The sequence below is a fragment of the Acinonyx jubatus genome, chromosome B4, assembly GCF_027475565.1.
Source record: "Acinonyx jubatus isolate Ajub_Pintada_27869175 chromosome B4, VMU_Ajub_asm_v1.0, whole genome shotgun sequence".
NCBI lineage: Eukaryota > Metazoa > Chordata > Mammalia > Carnivora > Felidae > Acinonyx > Acinonyx jubatus.
The window spans coordinates 116153321-116164482 of NC_069387.1; the positions used below are offsets into that span (position 1 = coordinate 116153321).

An 11162-nucleotide genomic window follows, 5' to 3' on the forward strand; every position below is an offset into this window, starting at 1 on the left:
GTCAGCACAGAGCCTGACACAGGGCTTGAACTCACGGACCACAAGATCATGACCTGAGCCGAAGTAGGATGCTTAACCGACTGAGCCACCCAGGCGCCCCAACTATCTCATTTTTACACTTCCATTCTCATCCATTCATCTCAGGATAAGGTTTCAACCTTTCGAACCTTATCCGGTCCTAAATTCATGTACCCTAACCATTCTCATTCCTGAGAAGAGAGAGAAGGCTCCTTCTCCCTCCTTCCCAAAATAGGATTCCATAGTCCATTAACATAACCATGGCCTAGCAAATGCTCCCAGTTCATTGTATCTAATTCTCTTTGGCCTTTTTTTTCTTGGCAAAGACCTAGGCTGGTACCTTTTCAAATCAAGTGTATCAAGCTCACTGGGGAAAAAAAACAATCAAATATGCATTCAGAATTTTGCTTCATTTGAAATTCGAGATCATAAATCTCAAACTTGCCTGACAACCCTTCTATATTTATCTAGTAAACTCATCTTTTTAACCCATCACTGATAGACTGTCTCCATGACCAAGCTCCTCCAGGCCCTTTTGTGAGTAGGCCCACCTTGGGCTCTGTCCTTGATTCATTTAGTCTAATTTTAGCAAGAATCCTACTGAGTCATTCAGTGAAAATCTATCACCCTTGGTATCTGATCATCCTCAATATCTGATCAAATCCCTCATCTCCCCCCCCCCCCCCCGCCTGCCCCACTCTTGATATCGTATCATGTTGACCTGCCTTCAACAAAAATCCTGTCAAGTTGGTTTAGCCAGAATCCCTTGATGTTGCCTCTTAGTAATTTTCCATCCACTGACCACCCCTCTGTTCATTGGCTATAAATTCCCACTTGTCCTTCTTGTATTCTGAGGCAAGCTGATCTTTCTCCCCCATGCGAAACCTCATTGTGGTGGTGCCTCTCAAAGAAAGTCTTCCCTACTGTCTTTAACAATTGTTATGAATAATTTTTTAACATAAGAGGACATATTTTTACTTTATTTTTAAACTTCAACATCATCTCTTCTCTCTTTGCTCTTAGCTGATCACCTGGACTCACACTTCAGTTAGAACATAGAAGTTCTTGGTCGGTCAAGAACTTGCCTTGCCCTCCTTACCACCAACTCTACACACCTATCTACTTCTTCACCCATCTTCTTTCTTCTCTCCTGTTATAATGGTGGAAATTTCTCTTTTCCTAAAAAAGGGCAATCCTTCAACTGATGCTCTAAATCTCATCCCTTCTTGCTTTGTCAAAGACTTGAGTTCTTCCCTCATTCTCTTTCTCCTCAATCAGTAAACACTTCTTTATTGAATGGATTAATCTCATCACTATTAACATGCTCCAGAATCTTACGTATTGAAAAAACGAAGGAAAGCTCCCTTGACTTCATCTCCTCCCCAACCACTACTGTACCGTATACTTTCTTTTATGACCCAGCTTCTTAGAGATTTGCCTAAATGTGAGATCTCCACTTCCTTACCTCCTAGTCATCCCTTAATTCATTCCAGTGTAGCTTCTGCCTCCAACAATCTGTAATGTCACCAATGAACACTTGATCCAAAATACTTTTTATATCCTTGCCTTACTTGACCTCTTAGCAATAGTCTGCACAGTTGACCAATCCTCCTTTCTGAAATAGCCTCTTTTCTTAGCTTCTGAGGCACCACAGTCTCTTTGGGTTTTTTTTTTCCCTACCTCTTTGGTTGTTTTCCAATTCCTCCTTTTGCCATACCTTTATATACTGACATGTCTCAGATCTCTAGCTCAGGACTTGGGTTCTTTCTGTGCAGACTTTTCCCAAGTGATTCTTTTTTCCTGGAAGAGAATAAAATAGTCTTTAAATACTATCTATAATCTGACTCACAAATTTATGTTCCCAACCAAGACCATGTCTTCAATGTACGTGTAGGTGTCTAAAATCTAACATGTCCAGAACTGAACTTTTGTTCTTCCCACCCCATCAAAGATTTCCCTTCCTTTGTATCCCCCATTTGCAACGACTAGGAATTGTTGGCTTCTCCTCTGACTCACCAGCCACAGCCTATCCATCATCACATGCCGACAGTTGTCCCTCCGCTATCTACTCAAATCTGTCTTCATCTTCTCATGCTGACGTTTCTCCCTAGTCCAGGCCATCAGCATCTCTTTTCTGGGTCTCTGTAGTAATCTCTTAATTTGTTTCCTTGTTTCTACATTTATCTTGCTCTAGTCTATTTTACACAAGGCATCCAGAATGATCTTAAAAAATAGAATTTGATACTATTGCTTGTTTGCTTAAAACCCTTCAATGATACTCCTTTATGTTTAGATCTAAATTGACTTCCAGCCACAGTCGTTCCCTGTCTAAACAACTCATAAGCCACCATCACCCTTGCTCACCCTGCTGCATTCATAGCGGGCTTCTTTGACTTCTTCAAACATGCAGTGATCATGGCATGATCTCTCTGTATCTGGAACTCCTTCCACACAGCCTGTGTGTGGTAGCTTCGTTCTTTAGGTTTCAGATTACAAAGATCCTTCTCAGAGGCACTATAATTTTCTTTAACACAATTACACATTATATTTGCTCTCTCCTTTTTTTTTCACCTACCTCCTCCCCAGACTAGAAGCTCCACGAAGGCAAGGATAATGTCTCTTGTCCACAAGTGAAGATACATCTACCAAAGTGTCTGGTATGTGAGGTGTTTTAAAAGAATTTGTTTAACAGACAAACAAAAAGCAGAAACAGACCCATATGTACAGAGAACCAACCGATGGTTGCCAGAGAGAAGGGAGTGGGGGTGGGTGAAATGGTTAAAGGGAAGTAGGAGGTGCAGGCTTCCAGTTATGAAATGAGTAAGTCACGGAGATTAGAGGCACAGCATAAGGAATACAGTCAATGATATTGTAGTGTCGTATGGTGACAGATGGTACCTACACTTGTAGTGAGCACAACAGAATGTATAGAGTTGTTGGATCACCATGTTGTACACCTGAAACTCATGTAACCTTGTGTCAGCTATACTTCAAGAAGGAAAGAAAGAAGGAAAGAAAGAAAGAAAAAGAAAAAGAAAAGAAATAAAAGCACCAAAAAAAAAAAAAAAGAAAAGAAAAGGAAAAGGTTTTGTTCCGTAACTGAATCTGTAAATTCTAGCTGACAAGATCTCTAGTGCTGCCTTGACTCCTGTTTTAGTCTCTATGAAGTTTGGAAGAATGAATCCGAAGATTGGTTTGAGAGTTACATATTATTACTTTGTGTCTTCTCACACTTAACCGTGACCTTGGCCAAGATACGTTAAGTCAAGAGAGTCGCTATTTCTTGACCCTCAAAGAGCTTAACTAAAATAGCCGTCCATTTACCATGTCTACCCACCCCACCATCTCTTGGAATTTTTACCATATACATCAATTTATATTTTTCTCTTTCAAAATCCACTTTACAGCTTATTTTCTCTGATGAAAGTGAGATGAAAAGGAGAAGAAGAAATCTTATTATGGCACATAATTTTGTTCACACTGAATAAAAATTCAGAAATAGCTAGCCTATTTAGGCTATATGTTCTTTGGAAATTAAAAAAAAAATAGCATGAGGCTGGGATAAAATATGTGTCGTAATAACCTCAGGGTAAAGTCCATAGATCTATATATCTTCTAGAAACTCAAAGATTTCATTATGAAATATGTAAGAATATATTATATCTTAAGTACTTTCATAGAAGTGTCCTTTTTCTAAAATGACAATTATTTTTATACTTATTACCATTTTAATAGCTTATTATATATAAATAGAACATGAACTTTAGCGGTAATTGGCAACGGTGTTATTTTTGTCACAATCTTAAAAAACACATTCAGAGCTAAAAGTTTACTTGTAAAACATCTACAGCATCGTGACAAGAATTCAATATACTTAATAAGTTGTTAGAGTACAGACATTTCTCTTAGGATTATAGCAACCTATGACTAGGATTATTCAGGTGCCAAGATTATTAAATAACATGAGAGTTGGAAGAAAAATCAGTATAACAGTTAACATTCATTTAAATGTTCGGTGTTCATAGGGAGAAGTACCTAAAACAACACAGAACTAAATTAAGGACGAACCCTCACTTCATGAAGTGCTAGGGAGACATGTGTGTGTTTCTTCCACAAGTTTTTACTGTTTTGCTGTGGACAGTCTGGATTAATTTAAAAATGCAGTGCCCTTTTTTTTTTCTAACAGAAAAAAAAAAATAGAATCAGCTGAGAGATAAGAAGAGAATAAACACTGAAAGAAACATTGCAGCTCAAACTAAAGTAAGTGAAGTAAGAATGTTTTCATAATGAACTTTTATGTTGAACAAGCCCAGACACTTGGAACAGTGTAAGCTATATTAAACCCTTTTATGAAAGGATTATGTTTTGTATGATGAGTGTTTTAATATAAGTACGGTACACAGCGTAAAATACTACTACATTTAACTCAAAGTAATTACGAGAATTCAGTCAAAATTATTTTCTCCTGCACTTTCACATTGATACAGAAGGAAAAAAAATGCTTCTGGAACCTTTCACCAACATGTCTCTGTTTCAATTATTTTTGGCAGTATATATTGCGTCTCTGCCTCAGCTACCTTTTATATCGACAGTTGGTAGCACAAGCCTTTTAACGCACAAAGGGTAGCAGCTCTTCAGCCAATCTGTGATAAAAGGAAAAAAATGAAATCACTATGGAAACTGCAGGAAGGATCTAAAAGCTCTCTTTATAAAGTAAACGTCTGATGTTTGTGACTGCAGGGGTAAAAAATTCATAAATCTGTATGATGCTATCGTTTCTGATTTGTTATCACTGCAAATGCCAACTCAAAGTAGCCTGACCTTAGCTTCATTAAGTGCCGTCTATTCAGAAATAGTTACTATTCAACAGGAGGAAGACGTGGTCTGCAGAGAGGTCAGGGGTTTAAGGGGATAGTGTGGGACTGAGCGAAGAAACTAATTTGCTTAGAATGTTTCCTTTCTTTTCTCATTTGATTGTCTTTTTCTTTTAAATCACAGTGATTTGATGGAATCAGGCACACCGAATTGTTCTGCTCTGCGTTTGATTTTGATTTGTTTTTCGTTCAGAAATGGAGCAAATCTCAAACCCAAATTCAACTCAGGAAACTATGTCTGTCTGTGATTTTGAATTGAAAAAACAAAATAGCTAGCCTTCTCCTTCCAATCAAAAAGCCAATAAATATGAGGGGGAAGCCATTCTCACTTCAGCACCCTGGACCCCCAGCAGGAAGAAAATGCAGGAAACCGCAGCTACGGAGACAACTGATGAATCTGATCTGACGGGCGGACAGCAACAGACACCTGTGTCATGGAGGAAGTTTCAGGGTGTCTCGACAGTTCTCAGAAGTTAAGTGACTCTCAAAAGATAGTTGTGTGGTTGTTTAAATAGGAAGCTTTTTATTTGATAATAGGTCACCTGTGGAGGAGGGACGATGAGGTCAAGAGGACGCTGAAAAATTCTCAAACACAAAAGTCTGCAAATTCAGTAATAGTCTTGACTGAGAGGAAGACGAATATTCAAGTAAGTAGACCAGTTTCAGCATTGCATATGCTACTATGCTTATTTCTCCAGTGTTTACAAGTGAATACTGCTTCATTAGTTAGGTTTTCAGGCAATAGAAACTATGGCTTTTTAAAATTTATTTATTTATTTAGTTAGTTAGTTAGTTAGTTAGTTAGTTAGTTTATGGCAACTTTACCACAGTTACAATGCATTGAAATGTCAAAGATTGATGTGCATGGTAATTGATTTCCTGTCGTCATGCCGTATTTAGACAATTATAAACATTGCTAATCTAATGTTTCAAGGTACTTATGAACAATTAGTGATTCTGCACTAGCATCTCAAACACACTTTTGATGATAATAATATACTGAGACAAGTTCTATAAATCCTAAAAGGGCTGTTGTGTAAATGATGATTAGGACAAAATTAGTGTTTTTTTCCTCCCCCCCCCCCAGTGAAATGATTAAGGCTTTGAAAATGAAAACACAAGTATTTTGGTTGTGAGCATGCAAAAATTCAGCACAATTAGCAGGGAGAAGACATTACTTTATAGTGATATACTTGTTTAAAATGAAAGAATATGACTAACTTTATTGAACTTCTACTACCACTAATGACTAACTCAGCTGTTTGTGTAACCTTTACAGTCTCATATTAGGAGAATGTTAATGGTCAATGATACAGAATCAAATGGAAGTATGTGTTTGGGTACCCAAACATAAGTACATGCATACTTTCATTTGAAAATATTTAAATGCCTCATACATATTGACTACACTGATGCTTTTTGTTCATATAATGAAAACCAATTATCTGTGGAGAAAACTTGACTGGGTGGAAGGAAATTAAATTGGTTTTTAAAGACTTTCTTAAACAGCAGTAGCTAGGGAAAGGTCCACTAACATTTTAGCTCAGGATTATAATGACTTTGCTATATTAATAAATCATGTTTTATCCTGACTTTTATCATGGATCAGGCCACTCTCCCAGTCCCTGTGAAGCCTGGAAACCACTGTAGGAGAAGGCAGGTACATCCTAACTCACTCAAAGGATGGGATACAGGACAACATATGTCTGTTAACAAAAACTTTCAAATTGTAATTCTTGAAGGAAATGGTCATATCCTGGAATATTCTGTGATTTTTTTTTAAAATGCTGTACAGGGAAATCTTTACCAACTTTTCTCCGTAATTCCCTTCTGGGAATTTCCCAACTTCTCTGAAATGCTTTTGTGTTGAGTATCAACTCTCATCAATCAGCTCCATATTACTTTTTTTTTTCATTGTGCTTAAGTCTGAGACCACTTAGGAGGACATTTATGGAAACATGGAGAACACATTGTTTCACTTACACGTGCAACAATGCAAATTCTTATCCTTTGTTACTATGCAAAATAGTAACATTCTGTTCTCTGTGGGCTCTCAGAGTTGACTTCCAGCAGCTATTGTAAACTAAGGAAGGCAAAATACTTCACTATTACCTCAAAATATCTGACGGCTTACTAACTGAAGAGTAAAATATTTCATTGAGTTTTTCTGAAATCAAATATTTAATTAGTTTAAACTGTATGTCAGTAAGTTGGTCAGGTGGACTCTGTGAAGTATATACATTATTGTACTGCAGTGAGGGGCTTGTTAGGGATCAGTGTGCGTCTTTCCCTCCGTTAATTATCCAATGGCTAAACATTAAATAGTGCAGGTGTTTGGGTGACGTAAAGTAGTCCCTGATCCTTTCCGTTACATTTTCGTTGCCTTTTCAGAGCAGTGCTCTCAGAAGTAGTGTTTAATTTAGTGGATTAAACCCAACTAGCCTTTACCCCATCCTGGATCTTAAATATTGAAACCTTTAGCTCTTATATTTTATGATATATTTTCTAATTACCCAGTTTTCACAATCACATTTTTAAGGTTTCAGGTTGGAATGTAATCATGGTTAATATTTTACTCACACCCCACAGAAATTTCACCTCTCATGTCTGTCTCTCTCCAACTCTCAAGAAAGTCAGGTTCTGTGGGATAAGTCACCAGGGAATGCCTTCATGACACTGAATACCCGTGGTCTAAAGGGGGTCTTGGAAGTTGTTCGTAGTTTGGTATTGTTTTCTTTCCGTTAGAAATACTTTGTAACGCTGCCATTCACTTCCAACTTTGCAACCATCAGAAATCTCAATTGCATATGAGCTTTCACTCTGAAATTTACTTTCTGATCTCAAATTGGCCAACTGAGATAAGACAAAAAGTTTTAATTAGAATTTTAATATGTAACCGAAGGCATTGATAGATCATACACACAGGTGATCTTCTATGTATTTAATAACTGTGTGGAGAACTTAGATAATGTTTAATTTTGTGCAGAGACTATTTTTAACTTTACTGGAATCGGGTTACCTGCAATGTTCCCGGAGTGTCTCTTAGAAGTTTTAACAGTGTGAGGTTTATTGTGTGAATGAGTAACTGTAGGTGTCTCTAGCAAGGCCTGGGGGGGAAATTATAAAAATTGGAATATTCTTTAATATAAAGAAGCTGTTCTGTTTTCCTTTCACATTTCTCCTGGAAAATCTAGCTTCACATCCCTCAGTTCAAGCATTGTAGATGAAAAGAGATAAATGCCCAGCGGAGTACCAGGGGGATTAGCCTCCCCCTTGCTACTATTAATGAGTGGTGCCCCTAACCTCATGTGTTTATTCCTTAAAAACCTAGCACATGAAACAGTTTTCTTTTCTTTCAAGAAATAGTTGGCACTTTATCTTGGACTTCTGCTTGACATGAATTATTTGGCAAATTGGGGACTGAAGTGTGAACTATAAACTTGGGACTGTGTAATAGGCTTCAGGGGTATTCTAGGGACAAAGACATCCTGGTAGGGATATCACAAAAACAAACTTTGTTGAGAAAAAAAATGATCTTTTCCTCTAATTCATGAGACAACAACAAAAAAATGTATACGTTATACAGATACCAGTATCCATACACACACACACACACACACACACACACACGCACACATGCACACACACACACACACACACACACACTTTGCTGGAGTGTATCCTCTGTTTTTTATTTACATGTGCACATGAGTCTCATTAATGTTGATAACCCTCTTCATATGCCTCCAGAAAATAATGGACCCCGACTGTGAGAACTGTCTGTATTCAGACATGTTAAGAGCTGAATATTTAAAATCTGTTTGGCACACTAAGCTTGGTTTTCTGAAGACAACAGAAGTTGGACAGAAAGATCAAAGGAAAAAAAAAAACACTGTAAGAGATAATGACATCTGGATGGGGCCTGGGTAATGCTCTAATTAAATGTACTTACACCTAAGTCTTATCACATGCTCAGGAGTGAGAGCTTAGATGCTCCTTTTAAACTGCAGCCTTAGAGGCAGTCATGGAGGCCTTGCCTGGGAGCTGTCACCTCTGCTGTGATCCAGCTCGTTCTATATGTGGACCCATAATCCATCCTCCTTTCTTTCACTGAATGGGCTTCTGCTATTTTGCTATTCAGATAGTCATGATAAATTAGGTTATCCCTTAAGCTTACAAAGATATGCATGTTCTTTAAAATAGATTTGAAAAAAAATCCGTTTATCCACTTAGAAAAAAACAAGCTACAAGATTTCTTGCCTTGTTGCTGGTCATAGGTAAAGGTGAGCTTCATAAGAAACCTTGGATACTTTTTTCCCTGTTTGGGTAGTCATTTGACATCCTTTCCCTTCTGAACATAATAGCAGCTCGCCCTGAGTACAAAACACAAAGTAGACTTTCAGAAGTCACTGAATCAGGCAATTTTAACTTCTAAAAGAGTTTCTAAAGCCTATATTAATTGCACAGAGTTCTTTTTAAATTGGCATGACTTGAACTGATTTCAGAATTCTGGGATTTAGGGCAAGAAAAAGGAGGGAACTGTTTTTTCTAAGTCTTTTTTCTTTCTTTTTTTAAATGGAGTTTTGAAACATCATGATGCAATCTCTGATTAGGATTTTATTTTTTAATAAATAAAACAAACCCTACATATTTAGAAGAAACAATTGGGCAATGCATAGACATAAACTGCATATCTCATTACTATTAACAGCCATGCATAGTTAAACCTCCCCCTATTGCGCAGAGCATTTACCCTCTGGCTTTGTAAAGTGATGCTTGAGTGTGGGTTTTACAAAGGAATTTCATAACCATTTTATAGACTCTGCAGCACACCTACAAAATCAGAATATGCACCACGTTTCTTGGTTATGTGGTAACAATTAATGAAATTGGCATTCATTCTAGAAAAAAAGTCTAAAGTGCTTGTATATTGAGTCTTTTGCGGGGTGGGGGGGGGTGGAGAATAAGTCCATCTCTTATTTTAATTCAATGAGAAACTACTTTTTCTTTTTTTTTCTTTTTCTTTTTCTTTTGTTTTTCCATGCTCTGCCTTCTAATAGTTCCAAACAATCAGATGCAAAGCATTTGCCTTCTACCACTCCTTAGGAGAAAATTAGTTCATTAATACACAAAGGTGAAAATTAGAAACCCACTGTAATCCAGGAAGGTCCAAGAATTTAAACAATCAAATATACCCTCTGGATCTCAGAATTCATCAGGGAAAATTTAGAACAAGTTGTTTTTCTCTGAGCTCCCTTAATTTTGTGTTACTGCCTTAGACATAATTTAAATACTAATAATTTAAATACTGGTGAGGTTTGGGGAAGGCAGATGGTTTTTTTTTGGGGGGGGGGTTTGAGAAAGCAGTAAAGTCTAGAAAGAGAGAGTTCAAAACCCTCCAGCCCCTAGGAAAACAGAGGTCTACCAGGTTAGCTTTTGGAGCGGGATGTATTCAATGTGCCACACCCCTGTGCAAAAGGTTGGAACCTTTTGGCTAAGGTAACACCACTCATGTTCTGAAGTATATATATTTATATTCAGGGTGCTGTGAATAACCCCAGTTTTTGCCTTCCTTTGAAAATTGGCTGTGCTATTACTCATCTTGGATGTCAAGATTTTCTTCTACTGGCTAGGTCGTCCTGGTTTAATCTAATGTTTCATTTCCTCCCAACAAAATAAGATATTTGCATCAAATTCAGCATTTCAATAACAGTAGTGAAAAGTCCCTCTTTGTAAAAAGATACAGCATTACTTCCTGCCATGAGTTCATCTGCATCATCCCCATTTATTTCTCCTGGGTGATGAGAAGACCTTTTGCATTTGACCAAAAAGCGCTAGTAAATAAGGAGTTAAAATGAAGGCAGGCTCACTGGTTTGCTGAGATCTGTCAGAGTCTGACTGGCTGGCTACATATCTGTCTCTGGAACAATAGGTACCTGTATTCTGCACGGACTGCTGGGCAGCACTGACACTCTGGAGAAGGTCTGCCTCTGTCTGCGCTTTCCTGGTGAGAATCCCCAATGACAGTTCCACTTTTCAGTGGAGGAGAAAAAAAATATCTGTCTACTCTCTTGATGAAGGACAGAGCTTTGATCATTTTTATTCAGGCTTGTCGTGGCCGGAGGTTTTAGGTTCTTAGTCTCAAGTCAGCAGTCTCTCTCTCCCTCTCCGTCTCTCTCTCTCTCTCTCTCTCTCTCTCTCTCTCACACACACACACACACACACACAAGCACACACACACATCCACTCCCTCCCTCTCTCTTACTCTTC

At 37.8% G+C, this 11162-nt stretch overlaps 1 long non-coding RNA gene across 19 annotated transcripts in view; it reads left to right on the forward strand.

The window, feature by feature from the left end:
- Positions 1-5683: 5683 nt before the first annotated feature.
- Positions 5684-11162, forward strand: part of LOC113602777 (uncharacterized) — a 101723-nt gene continuing 96244 nt past the window's right edge. For 13 of the 19 annotated variants that reach the window (XR_008300417.1, XR_008300423.1, XR_008300415.1 and 10 more), the window contains exon 1: positions 5684-10899. This is a non-coding gene — a long non-coding RNA (uncharacterized LOC113602777). The remainder of the gene's footprint in view (positions 10900-11162) is intronic. The other 6 variants (XR_008300420.1, XR_008300419.1, XR_008300416.1 and 3 more) reach the window with 5 other exon arrangements.